The 21851-nt window shown below is 38.9% G+C and overlaps 1 protein-coding gene across 2 annotated transcripts in view; it reads left to right on the forward strand.

Annotated features, from left to right (window-relative positions):
* Positions 1-21851, forward strand: part of RELN (reelin) — a 557372-nt gene that overhangs the window by 388438 nt on the left and 147083 nt on the right. The gene's annotated exons all lie outside the window — the stretch shown is intronic.

Consider the following 21851-nt stretch of genomic DNA (forward strand, 5'->3'; position numbering starts at 1 on the left):
TGTGGTCATGTATGGATGTGAGAGTTGGACTGTGAAGAAAGCTGAAAGCTGAAGAATTGATGCTTTTGTACTATAGTGTTGGAGAAGACTGTTGAGAGTCCCTTGGACTGCAAGGAGATCCAACCAGTCCATCCTAAAGGAGATCAGTCGTGGGTGTTCACTGGAAGGACTGATGTTGAAGCTGAAACTGCAATACTTTGGCCACCTGATGTGAAGAGCTGAGTCATTTTAAAAGACCCTGATACTGGGAAAGATTGAGGGCGGGAGGAGAAGGGGATGACAGAGTATGAGATGATTGAGTGGCATCACCAACTTAATGGACATGGGTTTGGGTGGACTCTGGGTGTTCATGATGGACAGGGAGGCCTGGCATGCTCCGGTTCATGGGGTCGCAAAGAGTTGAATATGACTGAGCAACTGTTCTGAACTGAACTGACAGAGTTTAAACTGAGTTATATAATTGACTAAGACTAAGCAATGCAGAGGAAAAACAACGTTGTCCTTTTCTCCTCCTTGAGAATTCCAGACCCCCCCAATCTCCACTTTGAGAACCCCAGACCCCTTTTTCCTCCTTGGGGACCCTGAACTTCTTATCAATCTGCCTAGGAATTGACTCTCTCAGGTACATGAAAAGATGCTCAACATCATTAATCATCAAGGAAATGACATATCAAAACCACAAGGTGATGTCATCTCACACATATTAGAGTGGCTATTATTGAAAATAAGAAATAACAAGTATTGTCAAGGATGTGGAGAAAAGATATCCAATGCACTGTTCTTGGGAATGTGAACTAGTGTATCTACTATGAAAAACTATATAGAGGTTTCTCAAAAAATTAAAAATAAATTCCACACTCTCCAACAATTTTACTTCTGGGTATATGTCTGAAAAAAATGAAATCACTATCTTGAAAATATATTTGTACCACCCATGTTTGTGGCAGCCTTATTTACAACAGCCCAGACATGGAAACAATGAGAGTGTCCATCAGTGTGTGAATGTATGATAAGGAAAATGTGGTAGATACAATGGAATGTTTTCAGCCATAAAAAATAAGGAAATTCTACTATTTGTGACAACATGGATGGACCTTGAAAAAATCCAAACTTTTAGATACAGAGAACAGATTGGTGTTTGCCGAAGGTGGGAGAAAGGGGTGGTTAAAATGGGTTGAGTTATCAAAAGGCACAACCTTTTCACTTACAAGATAAAGTTCTGGGGATATAATGTATAGCATGACTATAGTTAACAATGCTGTATTTTATAATTTGAAACTTGCTAAACGAGTAGATCTTAAAAGTTCTCATCACAATAAAAAAATTAGTAACTATGTGAGGTAATAGATGTTAACTAACTTATCACAGTGATCATTTTGCAACATATACGTATATCAAATTGTTGTGTTATACACCTAATACAGTGGTGTATGGCAATTATATCTCAATAAAACTAGAAAAAAGTAAAAATTGGTAAGATGAACTAAGAAAAGCCAATTTTTTCCTTTAATTATGCCTGAGGAAAAGGAGATTCATTTAAAAGAAGATTTAGAAATAAGACAGATGTAGAAATGTTGAAAGAGTCTGCTAGTTACTTTCATGGGCAGTAGAAATAGAAGTTATATAATATTACTCAATATGTCCTTTTTTTTTTTTTTTTTTTGCATATACAAGTGAATCACTAGCTCCAGTCATGGTAGGACCACTTTTTAGAAGAGAAATTTCCTAAAGGAAGTAGTGAAAGTAGAAAGAATATAAAAGAAACATGCAAGAAATGAAACTAGCTGTGAATGACAAAAGGCATGAGGAAAAAGAAGGTGATGTTTTTCGTGGTATGTAATGTTGTGATGGGAAGACTTTGGAAGCCTTTTAAAACCAGCCCCAGGTGACATGGTCAGCCTGGAGATGTAGGGAAGCTGATTTGAAAAGAAGGATAACAACTGCAGGATGGGTGGCCCAAGTCAGAGGGAGTGGACAAATGGCTACAAGTTCAGGACATTCAAAAAGTATATATTCATATCTCATGGGACATCTATAAGCATCCACAACAAAAAGAAAGCTGTATATTTTATAAGAAGCAAGAGTTCCCTAAGGCTCAGGCTAAAAGTGTGTACATGCATGCTAAGTTGCTTCAGTCGTGTCCAACTCTATGTGACCCTATGGACTGTAGCCCGCCAGGTACCTCTGTCCATGGGATTCTCCAGGCAAGAATCCTGGAGTGGGTTGCCATGTCCACCTCCAGGAGATCTTCCCAACCCAGGGATAGAACCTCTGTCTCTTATGTCTCCTGCATTACAGGTGAATTCTTTACCACTTGCACCACCTGGTAAGCCCAAAAGGATCCTAAAAGCCTGTTTATCTCATAATACAAATTAAATACAATTCACTTCCAATAAGAGGTGGGAAATAGTATAGTAGCTCTACTAACATTGAAGAAAATCAATAATATATTCTTACATAATAATATAATTGAAAAATGAGTGAAATGTATTTTAAGCTATATAAGAAGAGCTATAAAGTAGTTGTCAAGGTACTTCTAAGTTATAAGAACCATCAGGTATCAACAATAATGTGTAGTGATGGATAACACAAAACGATTTCCTAATTGATCAGGAGAAATCCCTTCAGAGCTCATGCTTAAACCACACCTGCTATATACATTTAGCAAGAAGTGGGCGAAACATTTTTAAATGAGATCTATCTTTTCTTCTAGGGCTTCCCTGATAGCTCAGCTGATAAAGAATCTATCTGCAATGTGGGAGACCTGGGTTTGATCCCTGGGTGGGGAAGATTCCCCTGGAGAAGGGACAGGCTACCCACTCCAGTGTTCTGGCCTAGAGAATTCCATGGACTCTAGTCCATGGGGTCACAAAGAGCTGGACATGACTGAGCAACTTTCACTTCACTTCAACCTTTTCTTCTGCTATCTTTTGGTTAATTTTTCAAAATAGGATTTATGTGTTTGTGGACGTTAAAAGTCAAGAGTCTTTCCTACGTGCTAGTGTTTATTCCTTTGGACTGGTCTCATCATGAGGCAAAGGAGGTTGCCTGATACTAATATAAGGGATGTGTCATTTGTAAACATTCACAGAGGAGAAGTTGGGTTACTGCCCCTCTGAAACTTTGGATAGCCTTGATCTCTTAGCTCACAAGAAAAATAAATTTATGGCTATCCCTTTATAAAATGAATCTGCTTATTGAATAAAAATAACAGCCAAGTAAATATCTTTAGGATTTTTCTTTCATTGAACATCAGCCTAAAATTTATATAGAAATTTTGTCAGTTTAAATTGTTTATTAGTAATCCTAGAGTATTCTTGGGATTATTATTTTTTTTTACAAAGACTATTAAAAAGAATAAGTTCAGTCGCTCAGTCGTGTCCGACTCTTTGTGACCCCATGAATCGCAGCACACCAGGCCTCCCTGCCCATCACCAACTCCCGGAGTTCACCCAGACTCAGGTCCATCGAGTCAGTGATGCCATCCAGCCATCTCATCCTCTGTCATCCCCTTCTCCTCCTGCCCCCAATCCCTCCAAGCATCAGAGTCTTTTCCAATGAATCAACTCTTTGCATGAGGTGGCCAAAGGACTGGAGTTTCAGCTTTAGCATCATTCCTTCCTAAGAAATCCCAGGGCTGATCTCCTTCAGAATGGACTGGTTGGATCTCCTTGCAGTCCAAGGGACTCTCAAGAGTCTTCTCCAACACCACAGTACAAAAGCATCAATTCTTTGGTGCTCAGCCGTCTTCACAGTCCAACTCTCACATCCATACATGACAACAGGAAAAACCATAGCCTTGACTAGACGAACCTTTGTTGGCAAAGTAATGTCTCTGCTTTTGAATATGCTATCTAGGTTGGTCATAACCTTCCTTCCAAGGAGTAAGCATCTTTTAATTTCATGGCTGCAGTCACCATCTGCTGTGATTTTGGAGCCCAAAAAAATAAAGTCTGATACTGTTTCCACTGTTTTCCCACCTATTTCCCATGAAGTGATTAAAAAGAATAAATCAACTCAAATTGTGCTGCTAAAGAAAATCAGATGGAGTGAACTCACTCCCAAGAGCCATTTTAACTACTGTTTCACAGTAAGTGATTAGGAAGGTTAGCAGATAGATAAGGCTAATATGTTGAGTGACAAACTGAAAAGTCACTATTATTTTCAACAGCTGTGAAAAAAGTATTTTCAGTGCCCAAGGAAATACCTCTATAAAATTGATAATGTAATTGAAAGTTGCTCAGTCATGTCTGACTCTTTGCAACCCCATGGACTATACAGTCCATGGAATTCTCCAGGCCAGAATACTGAAGTGGGTAGCCTTTCCCTTCTCTAGGGGATCTTCCCAACCCAGGAATTGAACCCAGGTCTCCCACATTGCAGGCAGATTCTTAACCAGAGGAGCCACAAGGGAAGCAATGTAATTGAATATACTCCCAAATAGATTTATAAGTGACTTTCTAAAATAAATCCTATTTACTAGGTTTTTTCTTCATGAGGATTTTATTACATGAAATTTGTATTCGTTGATAGGCTAACATATATTCAGCTGTTTATTGATTGCACTATAGGCATTATTTTTCCTGTAGGTATAGTACTTGGTACTGAAGATGAAGATAGACAAGTCCTTTGTGGAGCTTATTTTCTAGAGGAGAAAAACAATAATGAACAAATTTGTGATAATATTCCAGATAGTAACAATTGCTGTGAGGATAAAGGAATGGACTATTAGGTAGCATAAATGGAAACTGAGACTATTTTAGGTAAGATGTTAGGGAAGCCCTCTTGCAAGTAGAGAGACCTCAGAATAATGAGAAAGAAATACTGAAGTGAAAGTGTGCAAGCAAACCATGACAGGTAGAAAGAACAGCAAGATCAAAGGTCCCGAGGCAGGCAAGGAACTAGATTATGTTAGGGCCTCATAGAGCAATAGAGAAGTTTTGGATTTTATGCTAAGCATTGTGCATGCTGTATGCTAGTCGCTTCAGTCGTGTCCGACTCTTTGTGACCAAATGGACTGTAGGCCACCAGGCTCCTCTGTTCATGGGATTCTCCAGAGAAGAATATTGGAGTGGGTTGCCATGCACTCCTCCAGGGGATCTTCCCAACCCAGGGATCAAACCTGCATCTCTTACACCTCCTGCCTTGGCGGACAGGTCCTTTATCACTGGCACCACCTGGGAAGCCCCAGTGTGTTATGGGTTATGAGAATTCAGTAAATAATTTGAAGCGAGGGTGACGTAAACATACTTTTTTTAAAAATTTTATTTTATTTTTAAACTTTACAATATTGTATTGGTTTTGCCAAACATCGAAATGAATCTGCCACAGGTATACCTCTGTTCCCCATCCTGGACCCTCCTCCCTCCTCCCTCACCATACCATCCCTCTGGGTCGTCCCAGTGCACCAGCCCCAAGCATCCAGTATCGTGCATCAAACCTGGACTGGCGACTCGTTCCATATATGATATTACACGTATTTCAATGCCATCCTCCCAAATCATCCCACCCTCTCCCTCTCCCACAGAATCCAAAAGACTGTTCTATACATCAGTGTCTCTTTTGCTGTCTCGTATACAAGGTTATTGTTACCATCTTTCTAAATTCCATATATATGCGTTAGTATACTGTATTGGTGTTTTTCTTTCTGGCTTACTTCACTCTGTATAATAGGCTCCAGTTTCATCCACCTCATTAGAACTGATTCAAATGTATTCTTTTTAATGGCTGAGTAATACTGTATTGTGTATATGTACCACAGCTTTCTTATCCATTCATCTGCTGATGGACATCTAGGTTGCTTCCATGTCCTGGCTATTATAAACAGTGCTGCGATGAACATTGGGGTACATGTGTCTCTTTCAATTCTGGTTTCCTCAGTGTGTATTCCCAAGCAGTGGGATTGCTGGATCATAAGGCAGTTCTATTTCCAGTTTTTTAAGGAATCTCCACACTGTTCTCCATAGTGGCTGTACTAGTTTGCATACCCACCAACAGTGTAAGAGGGTTCCCTTTTCTCCACACCCTCTCCAGCATTTATTGCTTGTAGACTTTTGGATCGCAGCCATTCTGACTGGTGTGAAATGGTACCTCATAGTGGTTTTGATTTGCATTTCTCTGATAATGAGTGATGTTGAGCATCTTTTCCTGTGTTTGTTAGCCATCTGTATGTCTTCTTTGGAGAAATGTCTATTTAGTTCTTTGGCCCATTTTTTGATTGGGTCATTTATTTTTCTGGAGTTGAGCTGTAGGAGTTGCTTGTATATTTTTGAGATTAGTTGTTAGTCAGTTGCTTCATTTGCTATTATTTTCTCCCATTCTGAAGGCTGCCTTTTCACCTTGCTAATAGTTTCCTTTGTTGTGCAGAAGCTTTTAAGTTTAATTAGGTCCCATTTGTTTATTTTTGCTTTTATTTCCAATATTCTGGGAGGTGGGTCATAGAGGATCCTGCTGTGATGTATGTCAGAGAGTGTTTTGCCTATGTTCTCCTCTAGGAGTTTTATAGTTTCTGGTCTTATGTTTTGATCTTTAATCCATTTTGAGTTTATTTTTGTGTATGGTGTTAGAAAGTGCTCTAGTTTCATTCTTTTACAAGTGGTTGACCAGTTTTCCCAGTACCACTTGTTAAAGAGATTGTCTTTAATCCATTGTATATTCTTGCCTCCTTTGTCAAAGATAAGGTGTCCATATGTGTGTGGATTTATCTCTGGGCTTTCTATTTGTTCCATTGATCTATATTTCTGTCTTTGTGCCAGTACCATACTGTCTTGATGACTGTGGCTTTGTAATAGAGCCTGAGGTCAGGTAGGTTGATTCCTCCAGTTCCATTCTTCTTTCTCAAGATCGCTTTGGCTATTCGAGGTTTTTTGTATTTCCATACAAATTGTGAAATTATTTGTTCTAGCTCTGTGAAGAATACCATTGGTAGCTTGATAGGGATTGCATTGAATCTATAAATTGCTTTGGGTAGTATACTCATTTTCACTATATTGATTCTTCCAATCCATGAACATGGTATATTTCTCCATCTATTAGTGTCCTCTTTGATTTCTTTCACCAGTGTTTTATAGTTTTCTATATATAGGTCTTTAGTTTCTTTAGGTAGATATATTCCTAAGTATTTTATTCTTTCTGTTGCAATGGTGAATGGAATTGTTTCCTTAATTTCTCTTTCTGTTTTCTCATTATTAGTGTATAGGAATGCAAGGGATTTCTGTGTGTTGATTTTATATCCTGCAACTTTACTATAATCATTGATTAGTTCTAGTAATTTTCTGGTGGAGTCTTTAGGGTTTTCTATGTAGAGGATCATGTCATCTGCAAACAGTGAGAGTTTTACTTCTTCTTTTCCAATTTGGATTCCTTTTATTTCTTTTTCTGCTCTGATTGCTGAATAGTTGAATATGTTGAATAGTAATGGTGAAAGTGGGCACCCTTGTCTTGTTCCTGACTTTAGAGGAAATGCTTTCAATTTTTCACCATTGAGGATAATGTTTGCTGTGGGTTTGTCATATATAGCTTTTATTATGTTGAGGTATGTTCCTTCTATTCCTGCTTTCTGGAGAGTTTTTATCATAAATGGATGTTGAATTTTGTCAAAGGCTTTCTCTGCATCTATTGAGATTATCATATGGTTTTTATTTTTCAATTTGTTGATGTGGTGTATTACATTGATTGATTTGTGGATATTGAAGAATCCTTGCATCCCTGGGAAAAAGCCCACTTGGTCATGGTGTATGATCTTTTTAATGTGTTGTTGGATTCTGATTGCTAAAATTTTGTTAAGGATTTTTGCATCTATGTTCATCAGTGATATTGGCCTGTAGTTTTCTTTTTTTGTGGGATCTTTGTGGGATTAGGGTGATGGTGGCCTCATAGAATGAGTTTGGAAGTTTACCTTCCTCTTTAATATAATTGTAGCTGCTATGTGAGAATAGATGGTATGAAGTAATAAGAAAAGCTCAGAGGCCAGTAGTGTCATCCACATGTACTTATTAGAATGTTGCTAGAAACAGTCTGATGGGCCACTTGAAAATATATATTGGAGAACAAAAGCTTAGAAATGAATGCCAAAGGAACAAATAAAATGGCCATGTTCCCAGAATCATGTCTTGTTGATGTCCACACAGTTGACTTTTGAGTCATTTATTTCTCCAAAGTTAGATTTTCCTAAAAATCTTCCTAAGAACTAAGCAGCTAAGTGAGATTTCAGAAGTAAGAGAACCTACCACTAAACAAGTTAACAACAAAAATCTGCATTTCATGATCTGGATTCAGATCATGAAATGGCTTGTTAAAAAAGCAATTCAGTAGGCTGAGATTGTTACTTTCTACAGACAGTGGTTCACAGAGCTCTGCGATAGGCCCTGGGTGACCTGACCTGGCCAGCCTTTCCTGTTTCCCTGCCTTTCATTCATTCCACCCCAACCACATCGTCCTTCCTTCTCTACTTCCTTCTCTACTCCTTCTCTGCTCCAAGCCAAGCTCTTTCCTTTCCCAGCACCTTTGTATTGCCAATGCCTCTTCCTAGGAAGTTCTTTCATTGGTCTCAGTGCCAAGCCTTCAGGTTTTCCAGGGAACTGGAAAAAGTCCAAGGACTTGAAAAATGAATATTGTTTCAAAAATATGATTTTTAAAAATGGTAAAAATAAAATTAATAAATTTAAATTAAGTATATGTAAAACACAACACATGCCAACTCAATTAACTGCTAAATTTAAATATTCTTAAAACTTTATGCTGTTGGTAATAATTTTTTGGTCACATGCCTGAGTATGTTGAGAAGTCACAGCCAAATGTATATTCTATGCATTCAGTTCAGTTCAGTTAAGTCGCTCAGTCGTGTCCGACCCTTTGAGACCCCATGAATCGCAGCACGCCAGGCCTCCCTGTCCATCACCAACTCCCGGAGTTTACCCAAACTCATGTGCATTGAGTCAGTGATGCATCCAGCCATCTCATCCTCTGTCATCCCCTTCTCCTCCTGCCCCCAATTCCTCCCAGCATCAGAGTCTTTTCCAATGAGTCAACACTTCGCATGAGGTGGCCAAAGTATTGGAGTTTCAGCTTTAGCATCAGTCCTTCCAAAGAACACCCAGGACTGATCTCCTTCAGAATGGACTGACTGGATCTCCTTGCAGTCCAAGGGACTCTCAAGAGTCTTCTCCAACACCACAGTTCAAAAGCATCAATTCTTCGGCACTCAGCTTTCTTCACAGTCCAACTCTCACATCCATACATGACTACTGGAAAAACCATAGCCTTAACTAGACGGACATTTGTTGGCAAAGTAATGTCTCTGCTTTTGAATATGCTATCTAGGTTGGTCATAACTTTCCTTCCAAGGAGTAAGCGTCTTTTAATTTCATTCTATGCATTCAGTTCAGTTCAGTCACTCAGTCATGTCCAAATCTTTGCAACCCCATGAATCACAGCACACCAGGCCTCCCTATCCATCACCATCTCCCAGAGTTCACTCAAACTCACATCCATCGAGTCGGTGATGCCATCCAGCCATCTCATCCTCTGTTGTCCCCTTTTCCTCCTGCCCCTAATCCCTCCCAGCATCAGAGTCTTTTCCAATGAATCAACTCTTCGCATGAGGTGGCCAAAGTACTGAAGTTTCAGCTTTAGCATCATTCCCTCCAAAGAACACCCAGGGCTGATCTCCTTCAGAATGGACTGGTTGGATCTCCTTGCAGTCCAAGGGACTCTCAAGAGTCTTCTCCAACACCACAGTTCAAAAGCATCAATTCTTCAGTGCTCAGCTTTTTACAAGTAGCCAAATAAAATTCAAAGGCAGAGTTATAAAATCTACTTGAAGATTTCTACACCAAATATATATATATATATATATATGTAATGTGGAACATAGGTGCATTTTAATATGCTTGCCATGATGTGTGATGGAGTTTCCAAAATTAAAAGTGTCAAAGTCCTATAAAAGTCTTACAATGGCCCTGCTTCAATACTCACTAAATTAGTAAAACTAGGTGACTGCATATGGTTGGAAGGATAAAGAAAAAATTTTGGAGAGTCCTCATGTATCTTTCTTTCTTGCCTCACCTCTTCCCTCCAAGCTAAACATTGTCATTCAGAGCTCTCAGGCGTAAGTAACTATGTGGGGCCTGTGTGTTCCTTCCTGAAAGGACGTGAGATGCAAGAGGAAATAGGAAGGAGATGACAGAGAGAACAGGAGTGTGTTGAAAAGGCAAGCCGTAATTCTAAGTAGTGTAAATATGGACTGGGCAAGTTCACTTCAACCAAAATTGGTTCTGGGGTTATTATGGATGCAATGTAAGAATAACAGGAGTAAAAGGGTCCAGGGCAGCCAAAGATCTGAGATGAGTTAAAGTTTTTAACAGAGGCTGGAAACAGCAAAAGCTTCTCTGATTCCTCTTTTCCCATCAGAAGAGGTGGGAAGTCTTATTGGTGGAAAGAGCTCCTGACAACTTCATGCTAAGTCACTTCACTGTGTCTAACTCTTTGCAGCCCTATGAACTGTTGCCCACCAGGCTTCCCTGTCCATGGGATTCTCTAGGCAAGAATATGGTAATGGGTTGCCATTTCCTTCTCCAGGGGTCTTCCTGATCCAGAGAGCAAACCCATAACTTTTACATCTCCTGCATTGGCAGGTGGATTCTTTACCACTTGCGCCATCTGGGAAGCCGCCCTGGCAACTTTGCTGCTCTCATACCCACAGGTTCCTGGCAGGACACTGCAGGCACTACGAGAGTTCAGAGGAGCTATTTTCCCCTGAGTCCTTGGTCTCCCAGCTCTCTGATAGTCTGTCACCTTTCTGGCCATCAGTCTGTTTCTCTCCTCCTCTCTTTGGGGGGGCCAAAGGCCAGGCAGTGCTTTGTGCTGACTTCCTCTCTGTCTTGTACCTGGCAGACATTTCCCTTTTCCTTCCACAGTTTACTCCAGCTGCTGAACATTTCCTAAAACTGCGGTGAGGTGGACAAAATGAAGATTGAACTGAGAAATGACAGAAACCTTTGAAAGCATAAAAATTTTTGTAAACTTTTAAAATGTCTATAAACATTTTAAAATTTATTTATTTATTTTAATTGGAGGCTAAGCACTTTACAGTATTGTGGTGGTTTTTGCCATACATTGACATGAATCAGCCATGGATGTACATGTGTCCCCCATCCTCCTAACTCCCTCCCCATCCCATCGCTCAGAGTTGTCCCAGTCCACCAGCTTTGAGTTCCCCATTTCATGCATCAAACTTGTACCTATTTCACATATGGTAATATGTATGTTTCAATGCTATTCTCTCAAATCATCCCACCCTTGCCTTCTCCCACAGAGTCCAAAAGTCTGTTCTTTATATCTGTGTCTCTTTTACTGTCTCACTAATAGGGTCATCATTACCATCTTTCTAAATTCCATATATATGCATTAATATACTGTATTGGCATTTTTCTTTCTGACTTCACTCTGTATAAGCTTTTTTTAATTGGAGTATAATGGCTTTACAATGTTGTGTTAGTTTCTGCTGTACAACACCATGAATCAGCTTTATGTATACATGTATCCCCTCTCTTTGGAGCCTTTCACCACCCCCATTCCATCCCTCTAAGTCATCACAGATCACAGAGCTGAGCTCCCTGTGTTATACAGCAGCTTCCCACTGGTTATCTATTTTACAGATGTATATCAATGTCACTTTCTCAATTCATCCTACCCTCTCCTTCCTCCATTGTGTCCACAAATTTGTTCTTTATGTCTGTGTCTCTGTTCTTGCCCTGCAGATAGGTTTATCAGTACCATTTTTCTAGATGCCGTATATGTGTGTTAATACACAATATTTGTTTTTCTCTTTCTGACTTCACACTGTATGACAAACTCTAAGTTCATCCACATCACTACAAATGACCGAATTTTAGTTTTTTGTGTGGCTGTGTAATATTCCATTGTATATTAATGTATGTACCACATCTTCTTTATCCATTCATCTGTCGATGGACATTTAGGTTGCTTCCATGTCCTGGCTGTTGTAAATAATGCTACAAGCAACATTGGGTGTATGTATCTTTCTGAATTATGGTTTTCTCAGGGTATATGACCAGTAGTGGGATTGCTATATCATATGGTAATTCTATTTTTAGTTTTTTAAGGAACTTCCATACTGTTCTCCATAATGGTTATATCAATTTATATTTCTACAAACAATACAAGAGAGTTCTGTTTTTCCACACCCTCTCCAGCATAACATTTCTACAAACTTTAGAACTAGATTTTCCTTAAGTGATTGGAATTTGCTGCTGGCGTGTAGACTTGGGGAGAATTGGGCTAGTTACACAGGAGATAAAGGTGAGTGGCTGGGCTGCAAATGGACCCCTGTGCTCCTAAGAAAGACATAGAGTCACTCTCTGTGGCTCCCAACAGAGTCACTTGTCTACCTGCCATCTCATAGTAACACCTGTGCAGGTGTGTGCAACCTAATTAGAAAGAGAATATAGTGTTCATTGTGGTCACAACCACTGTGTACAGACATCTTGAATGTCTAACTGAGGTGACTTATTTCCCCCCAGTTCTGTCTCCCACACATAAAACTATCTCATCCTTGAGAGAAAACTGCTATTAAGCACCCAATTTTTTGTTGAGATTTGTTTGCCAAGAGGCTGCTTTCTGTTGAAGCTGAATAAACAGCAGCCAAGCAGCTTGATTTAAGCATTTTATAGCTTAAAGCAAAATGCTGGTCCTGACTTGAAGAACCATGTGCAAATTTCCAAACTGAGAAAATAGAAATGAGACTGAAGAAGCTAAAGAATATAAACTATGTACTTTAAATAGGAATTGTAATGATAAGCAAAATAAAGCAGGAGCTAGGAACAGAGGTATAAAAGGAGACCGAAATACATGCTGTAAAGCACACGTATTCCAAAATATTTTCTATTGCCAATTCAAACTAACAAGATAACTAAGGATTTCACTTAGAAATCCATAAGGACTTTTAAAATGAAGTACTGAATAAACACATGAAAAAATGCATTATATGTAGAAATTTCAAATTTGTTTGAAGCTGTAAATGGATTGAAGTAAGTAAAAAAGTTTGTCATAAAATACATTTGCATCTAGAAATTTCTTACATAGAGAATTACTCTAGTTGAGAGACCAGTAAAGAGAATGTAGTCAAAAACAAAGGGAAAATTAATAAAACAGCCTATCATATGAATACAACATGTTAAAACCTCATGTTTTACATCTTCTTTCTCTAAAATCCTCATTGAAGTGATCGAGGCAACATAACAGAGAAAATGCTGTACCATTTTTGGACTTTGAAAGTTGAATGAGCTTCTTGAATAAGTAGGATGTGGGAGGAAAATGTGGTGGTGAGAGTGGAGTGAGTGAACTTTAGATGACTCCTTGGTCCTGGCCCCGATTCTTTGAGGCTGAGGCTGGGGCTCTATATCAGAAACACAGGTGATGCCATAGGGGGTGGCTGTCAACAGAAGTATGGAAAGTCAGGTGTCTCCACACATTGAATAACACAGAATGCAAAACCTGTTAGAATCACAAATGGAAAATTACAACCATAATTCAGAGTGTGATTTCAGTATTTTGTTTGAGTCCTTGATGAATGAAGCAAACAAAAAATAAGTGAGGACCTAGACAAATGTATGGGAGGAAATTAACAATGATATTTAATAAAGAAAAAATTATACCCTACTAACAAAAAATATATCTCTTTCATGTGTCCACTGGACATTTGCAAAAAAATAAGTTTGAACTAGTCTCTGAGAGAGTCTTAATAGATATCAATAAAGTATGACACCAAAAGCAGGGACCATTAAGGTCACATATTCCAGCACTTAAAATTTTTTAACCATTTTTTCCCTGAAAACAATACATGGCAAAAACTGGGAAGAAGGAGTTATTTGCAACATTTATACCAGACTATATATCCCAAATATGTGAAAAATTTGTACAAATAAGTAAGGAAAAGATAAATTCCAATTCTAATGATGGGCAAATTACATGAAAGGCTACTTTAACACCCCAAAAAACTACAAATAGGTAATGAATAGTTAACATAAATATCATGTTAACTTTTCTAATAATCAAAGAAATTTAGATTAAGAGATTTTACATAGAGTAGCTAAAATGAAAACTATTGTCAATGTTCATTATTGATATGTATTAAGGATTTGCAGTGCCATCATTGTTAATATTTTTTGTAAATATAACTTTGTACAAATTTTTTGAAGGGCAGTTTAGCAATAAGTACTAACCTTTAAATTTTGCTTTGACCACAATTCTGCTTCTAGGAATTTATCTTAAGAAAAAAATTAAACAACTATACAAAGATATAGAAGGATGCATGTTGTAGAAGTATTGTTTATAACAGTGAAAAATGGAAACAGCCTCCAAAGATTCCCATAATTGTAGATTGGCTTTATTCATTAAAAATGACAGTGTCTCAATATATTTTTTCAATATGGAAAGGTAGCAATGAAATAGTTTTAGAAAAAAAAAAAAAAAGGACTATTAAGATTCTATATTTTTTAAAAGAAAGAAAAGTAAGTGTCTGCGTATATGTGGGTATATTCCTGTGTGTAAACATAAGGAAACCTGGAAGTATTTACACTAAAATATTAGCAGTGGTCATCTCTAGGTAGAATTGTGAATTTTTAGCTTTTTAAAAAATGCTTCTATATTGTCAGTTTTTTTCCAATAAGTGTAAATTTATATAGTCCACTAAAATATTATGGTTATTTCTATTTTGAGACATAAAATTATAGAAAGTACAAATTAGTTTGTGTCACCTTTAATTCCACAGTATCAGCAAGTATTTCTGTCAGCTCTAGTAAACATTTCTTTGATGATTACAAGAGCAAAACCCTCAAAAAAGGATGATAGAGAGGCTTAAATTCATTCACATGTCCTTCTGCAGATTAATGTAACTTCTGAATAGTATCAGACCAAAAAGGTTTTGTATTGGTCTTCTGTTTCTCTGAAAATGAGTTCTGCAGAGCTGTTCTTTACCATGGGTTTCTTGAAAATAACAGAATACTGTTTAGATTTCTAAGAAATGTAAATACTGGTGCATTGTCTTCTCTTGTGGCCCATTGGTAGTGACACTTCTGCCGCATAGTTTACTTACCAAACTATTCTGAAAGAGATAAATCAGTTGTCAAAAATGGCTCAGTCCCTAGGTGATTTGACTATTTTACATGAATTTCCTTTTAAAGAACTGTGTGACCTGAGTATTCCTCTATTTACTTTAGTTAGACGAATCTGCCTTTCATTTTAGAGAGCCTTTTTTCTGGAGATGGGAATGAGGCCCTGGGGAAATGCAGAAAGGGCAGTTTCTTTAAGAGAGGATAACCTCAAAACCTTGTCTGTGTTCATTACATCATTTAAGTAACTATGGTTTTGGAAAACTTGCCTTTTCTCCCATCAAGAGCCCTCACTCACGTGCTCATTTTATTTAATATTCTTTGCATGTTTTTGATAGGCGTGACAGTGAAAAGGACATCAAAGTAGAAATCAGTTGGCCTGGTTTCTAGCTTTTTAGTAACCGTGTGACCCTGATGGTCAGCAGCTAAGACCCTCGGTTTTCCTTCTCTATAACAGTGTTCAGGATCCCTGATGTATCTCAAATGATATTGACTTAGAAGTCAAATGAAATAATCCAGCTGTTGGAAAACCATGATGTCCTGTACCAACACCAGGTGCTTCTTGAGGTGTGCAAGGCTCTGAATGCTATAGGGGATGCAGAGATGAGCAAGGTGTGACCTCTCCCTGTGGAGAGGCTTCCAGCCTGGTCAGGAAGATAGGTCCTCAGCAACCCCGGAGATTAAGCTATGAGGGGAAGGCAAAGGACCTATATTCTGGACTATGAAGACTTAGGTAAAAGTAAGGAGACTTGAGTTGCATTATGGTATCATCTACTTACCAGTGTCATAACAGAGAGCCTACTAGGCTTCTTGGGGGTGGAAATGAAAAGGCACAGGGAGGTAAGCTTGCCCTAATGGAAAGAGTTACCCCCATTCTCTCATTAAAATGTGTAAGTATTAAAAGATTGAGGACTGTTTTGTTGTTCCTTTATTTTTGAGGCAGTCTTACAAATCAACATGAATAGAGCTAAGCCTCCAATTCCTAGTGCATTCTGTCTCCAGAATTTCACCCCAAAATGCTGATGTGGGCTTTTTTTTTTTTTTTTCTGTTTCTATGATTGCAACAGAGAAGTTCAGCTTCATTTTTGCCTTTATAAACATATCTTCACTTAGACAAGCAGCAAAGAGGAGCAGTTTTGTAAATTAAAGGATTGCAGCCTGTGAAATTCTCTCCCATTAAATTCCAGTAGTGTATGAACGTCAGAATATTAAGGAGGAAAATGTCAGACTTAATATCACTGACTTTCAGCCAGTCTTGAATAAATCATAAACAGTCAAGTGAATTTGTTTTATGAGTGGTCAAGATTCTGAGATGCAGACATCTGTGATCTTCTTGGGTTATTTTGCTTCAGTTTAAGATGGCAGGAGAGATATCATACAAGGCTTCCCAGGCAGCTTAGCAGTGGAGAGTCTGCCTGCCAAATGCAGGAGACGCAGGTTTGATCCCTGGATCAGGAAGATCCCAAAGAAGGAAGTAGCAACCCACTCCGGTATTCTTGCCTGGGAAATCCCATGGGCAAGGGAGCCTGGCGGGCTATAGTCCATAGTGTCACAAAGAGTCAGACACGACTTAGTGACTGAACCACCACCACCACCAGTGGTATCAGGCAGTACTATGAAGTATGGCAGGTGTATCAGAAATGCATTCAGCTCTCTGTTGCAACAAGAACAACCAGAAAGAACTGACCATGGTATAAACAAAAGTGAAAGGCTTATTTTGTCATTTGTAACAAGCCCTCCTAGGATTAAGGGCTGGAAGCAGCTTAACAAGGCCATCAGGGACCCATGCTCTCTTCATTTTTCTACTCCACCATCTCAGCAGAGAGAGCTCCAACTGCATATCTGTTCCTGTTATTGTCATAGAATGGCCGCTGCCCCGTTAGGGAGAAAGCACTAGGAGCAATAGGCAGAAGGACATGCCAGACAAATCCATCTGTCTCTCTTTAAAAGCTTGTATTAAATCTGAGCAAGTAGATACTTCGCTGGAGGTCCATTGGTTAAGGACTCCATACTTCCAATGCAGGGGGAACAGGTTTGATCCCTGGTTGGGGAATTAAGATCCCGCATGTCATGCAGAGGGAAACGATAGGATGGGAAAGATTAGAGATCTCTTCAACAAAATTTCATGCAAAGATGGGTACAATAAAGGACAGAAATGGTATGGACCTAACAGAAGCAGAAGATATTAGGAAGAGGTGGCAAGAATACACAGAAGAACTGTACAAAAAAGATCTTCACAACCCAGTTAATCACGATAGTGTGATCACTCATCTAGAGCCAGACATCCTGGAATGTGAAGTCAAGTGGGCCTTAGGAAGCATCACTACAAACAAAGCTAGTGGAGATGATGGAATTCCAGTTGAACTATTTCAAATCCTAAAAGATGATGCTGTGAAAGTACTGCACTCAATATGCCAGCAAGTTTGGAAAGCTCAGCAGTGGCCACAGGACTGGAAAAAGTCAGTTTTCATTCGAATCCCTAAGAAAGGCAATGCCAAAGAATGCTCAAACTACCACACAGTTGCACCCATCTCACACGCTAGCAAATTAATGCTCAAAATTCTCCAAGCCAGGTTTCAACAATATGTGAACTGTGAACTTCCAGATGTTCAAACTGGTTTTAGAAAAGGCAGAGAAGCCAGAGATCAAATTGCCAACAGCTGCTGGATCACTGAAAAAGTGAGAGAGTTCCAGAAAAATATCTATTTCTGCTTTATTAACTATACTAAAACCTTTGACTGTGTGAATCACAATAAACTGTGAAAAATTCTGAAAGAGATGGGAATACCAGACCACCTGACCTGCCTCTTGAGAAACCTGTATGCATGTCAGGAAGCAACAGTTAGAACTGGATGTGAAACAGACTGGTTCCAAATAGGAAAAGGAGTACGTCAAGGCTGTATATTGTCACTGTGCTTATTTAACTTATATACAGAGTACATCATGAGAAATGCTGGGTTGTATGAAGCATAAGCTAGAATCAAGATTGCTGGGAGAAATATCAGTAACCTCAGATATGCAGATGATACCATCCTTATGGCAGAAAGTGAGGAAGAACTAAAAAGCCTCTTGATGAAAGTGAAAGAGGAGAGTGAAAAAGTTGGCTTAAAGCTCAACATTCAGAAAACAAAGATCATGGCATCCAGTTCCATCACTTCATAGCAAATAGATGGAGAAAAGTGGAAACAGTAGCAGACTATTTTGGGGGGCTCCAAAAATCACTGCAGATGGTGACTACAGCCATGAAATTAAAAGACACTTACTCCTTGGAAGAAAAGTTATGACCAACCTAGACAGCATATTAAAAAGCACAGACCTTACTCTGCCAACAAAGGTCCATCTAGTCAAGGCTATGGTTTTTCCAGTAGTCATGTATGGATATGAGAGTTGGGATATAAAGAAAGCTGAGTGCCGAAGAATTGATGCTTTTGAACTGTGGTGTTGGAGAAGACTCTTGAGAGTCCTTTGAACTGCAAAGAGATCCAACCACTCCATCCTAAAGGAAATCAGTCCTGAATGTTCATTGGAAGGACTGATGTTGAAGCTGAAACTCCAATATTTTGGCCACCTGATACGAAGAACTGACTCATTTGAAAAGACCCTGATGCTGGGAAAGATTGAAGGCAGGAGGAGAAGGGGATGACAGAGGATGAGATGGTTGGATGGGGTCACTGACTCAATGGACATGAGTTTGAGTAAACTCTGGGAGTTGGTGATGGACGGGCAGGCCTGGCGTGCTGCAGTCGATGGGGTCTCAAAGAGTCAGACGCAACTGAACTGAACTGATGTCATGCAGTGCAGCCAAAAAATACAAATAAATAAAAGAGAAAGAAGCTGAGTGAGTTTACCCACCTAGCATTTTTCACTTACGTCTCATTGGTAAAAACTCATTGGTGGACATGGGCACCCCTAGACCAGTTACTAGAAGGTGACTGGGGAAAGGGATGCTGTAGACAGCAGCTGATTCAGCCTACCTACCGAACAACATCTGCCCACAACTGCTGCTGGTACAGATGTTTATGCCAAATAAGAATTTTATTATCACGGTTTAACCATCCTCATTTAGCCTCTTAACTTGTCCTTTTCTATATGTTTTGTTTTCTCTCTTGGTGTCTTGGCACCTTTAAAAGCTGTTATCATCAGGGAAGCGCACGGAGCGCACACTTCTCAGGTTTGAATGCTTCCTCTCTCCCACCAAGTTCATGGTTAATTTGTAACCATGCACAAGTTAGGTCCAGGCACTATTTGCAAAACCCAGCACTTCTTTCTGAATCTGTATAGAATTGCCAGGACACTAAACCATCTCAGAAGGAAGGAATTTAAAAAGGAGTGCTGATTGTGAAAATCATCTTAAATTATTTCAGGAATGCTGGAGTGGATAAATACTCTATATGGTTTTTGTGAGAAAGTTTTAGTGCCTCTGTGTGGTCTTTGGACCATTCAGCCCGTGTGCTACTATGCCCTCTGTGGTTTTTAACCAGATGCCTAGGGTATATACTGCACCTTCAAACAGTTAAATGAAGGCTAGTTTTTGCCTTTGATAACCTTTCTCATAAAGGGTAGTAGAAAGAGCATATAACCCTTGAAGCTAAAAGCAACCTTCATTTATCACAGGGAAAAGTGTTTGGGGTTTTGTTTTGTCTTGTTTTTTGCCTGTTTTAAAGACTATGGAATTTATATAGATGTTTGTGCCCATATAGCTTACTACTATTTTTGTTCAATGCTGATTTCTTTTATTTTGTAATTTTACTAAAAATTGCATCCCACAGCTTCATATTTTCTAGATTGCATTTTGCATACCCTAACACATAGCAGCAATCATGGTTTTGTATCTCTAAGATAGGAGCATCACTACATAGTAACTGAAAGTTAATGATTTTTAAATTAACTATAAATGAAAATTATTCAAAATTACAATGTTTTCTTCTCTGTCTTATAGTAATAGAAGAACAAAGAGATAGTGTATTGGTTGAGAAGTTTTGGAATCAGGCAAAGCTGATTTCTCATTAAGTGTCTGCCATTTACTGTCTCCATTTCCTCATTTGTTGTTGTTGTTGTTCAGTCAGTAAGTCGTGTCTGACTCTTTGTGACCCCATGGACCTCCACTATCTTCTGCGTACGTTCATGCCAAGTCACTTCAGTCATGTCCGACTCTTTGTGACTGTATGGACTGTAGCCCAACTCAGGGATCAAACCTGCAAGGATTGAACCTCCATCTCTTTATGTCTCCTGCATTGGCAGGCGAATTCTTTACCACTAGTGCCACCTGGGAAGCTCAACTGTCTCCTTAAGTGTGCTCAGATTCATGTCTATTGAATCAGTGATGCTATCTAACCATCTTATCCTTTGCCTCCCCCTTCTCCTCCTGCCTTCAATCTTTCCCAGCATCAGCGTCTTTTCCAATGAGTCTGCTCTTCGCATCAGGTGGCCAAAGTATTGGAGCTTCAGCTTCAGCATCAGTCCTTCCAATGAATATTCAGGGTTGATTTCTTTTAGGATTGACTGTTTGGATCACCTTGCAGTCAAGGGACTCTTGAGAGTCTTCTCCAACACTCCACTTCGACACTCAGCCTTCTTTATGGACATCTCACATGACCACTGGAAAAACCATACCTTTGACTATATGGACCTTTGTCAGAAAATTCTGTATTTTAAAATGCTATCTGGGTTTGTCATAGCTTTCCTTCCAAGAAACAAGCATCTTTTAATTTCATGGCTGCAGTCACAATCCACAGTGATTTTGGAGCCCAAGAAAATAAATTCTGTCACAGCTTCCATTTTTCCCCCTTCTATTTGCCATGAAGTAATAGGACCAGATACCATGATCTTAATTTATTTTAATGTTGAGTTTCAAACCAGCTTTTTCATTCTCCTCTTTGACTCTCATCAAGAGGCTCTTTTTTTCCTCTTCATTTTCTGCCATTAAGAGTGGAATCATCTGCATATCTGAGATTGTTGTCATTTGTTAACCAGAGGCAATTGTTCCTACTTCACAGTTATTTGTAAGGATGGAACTAAGGAATATAATGTGGATATTGTGCTAAGCACAGTCTGAGAGTATAACCTAACTCAGTAACTGGTGGGCATCTATATCAATACAACAAACAAGAGGAAGCGCTGGATTTGTAAGCCTAGCAGTACTGAATATGACTTTACCCTTCATTTATGAACAGTACACTAAAGCAGAGATTCAGTCTCGTACATTTCATTCCTCTATTTGTTGTCCTAGTGCAAAACTTTAATTTAAAACTTAAACAATAAGTAGTCATTGTCTGGGAAAAGCTACTTACATTTTATAACCGTGAGCCCAAAACCATGATCATCTTCCATATGGACAAAATTCCATCTTTAAGTAACATCATAAACTCTTCAAGAAGCAAGTGAGAGTAGTAACTTCTTATTTTGCTGATTTGGCAAACAGATTTAAGAAAAAAAATACTAAATGCCTCAAAGATTTCCAGAAGTATTGCATTATCACCTTTGGCTACTCCATCTAAGCCCCCTTACCATTGAAGATGGTATAACCTGCTTCAGAATCACAGTACCAAGTACCCTGGCAGATAAATCCCAGTGTGGTTGGCCCTGGGAATATTTACACTGAACCATATTAACTACAGTGAAGCAGGTCCTTGTTTTAATTTCCTCTGCTAGGTTACAAATTCCTTGAGAACTTTTCTCTGAAAAAGTAATTGTGCATACCTTCAAGCAGTTTATAATCAC

Source organism: Bos grunniens, chromosome 4 (genome assembly GCF_055505025.1).
Source record: "Bos grunniens cultivar Pamir isolate PY7600 chromosome 4, Bosgru_T2T1.0, whole genome shotgun sequence".
NCBI classification, from domain to species: Eukaryota; Metazoa; Chordata; class Mammalia; order Artiodactyla; family Bovidae; genus Bos; species Bos grunniens.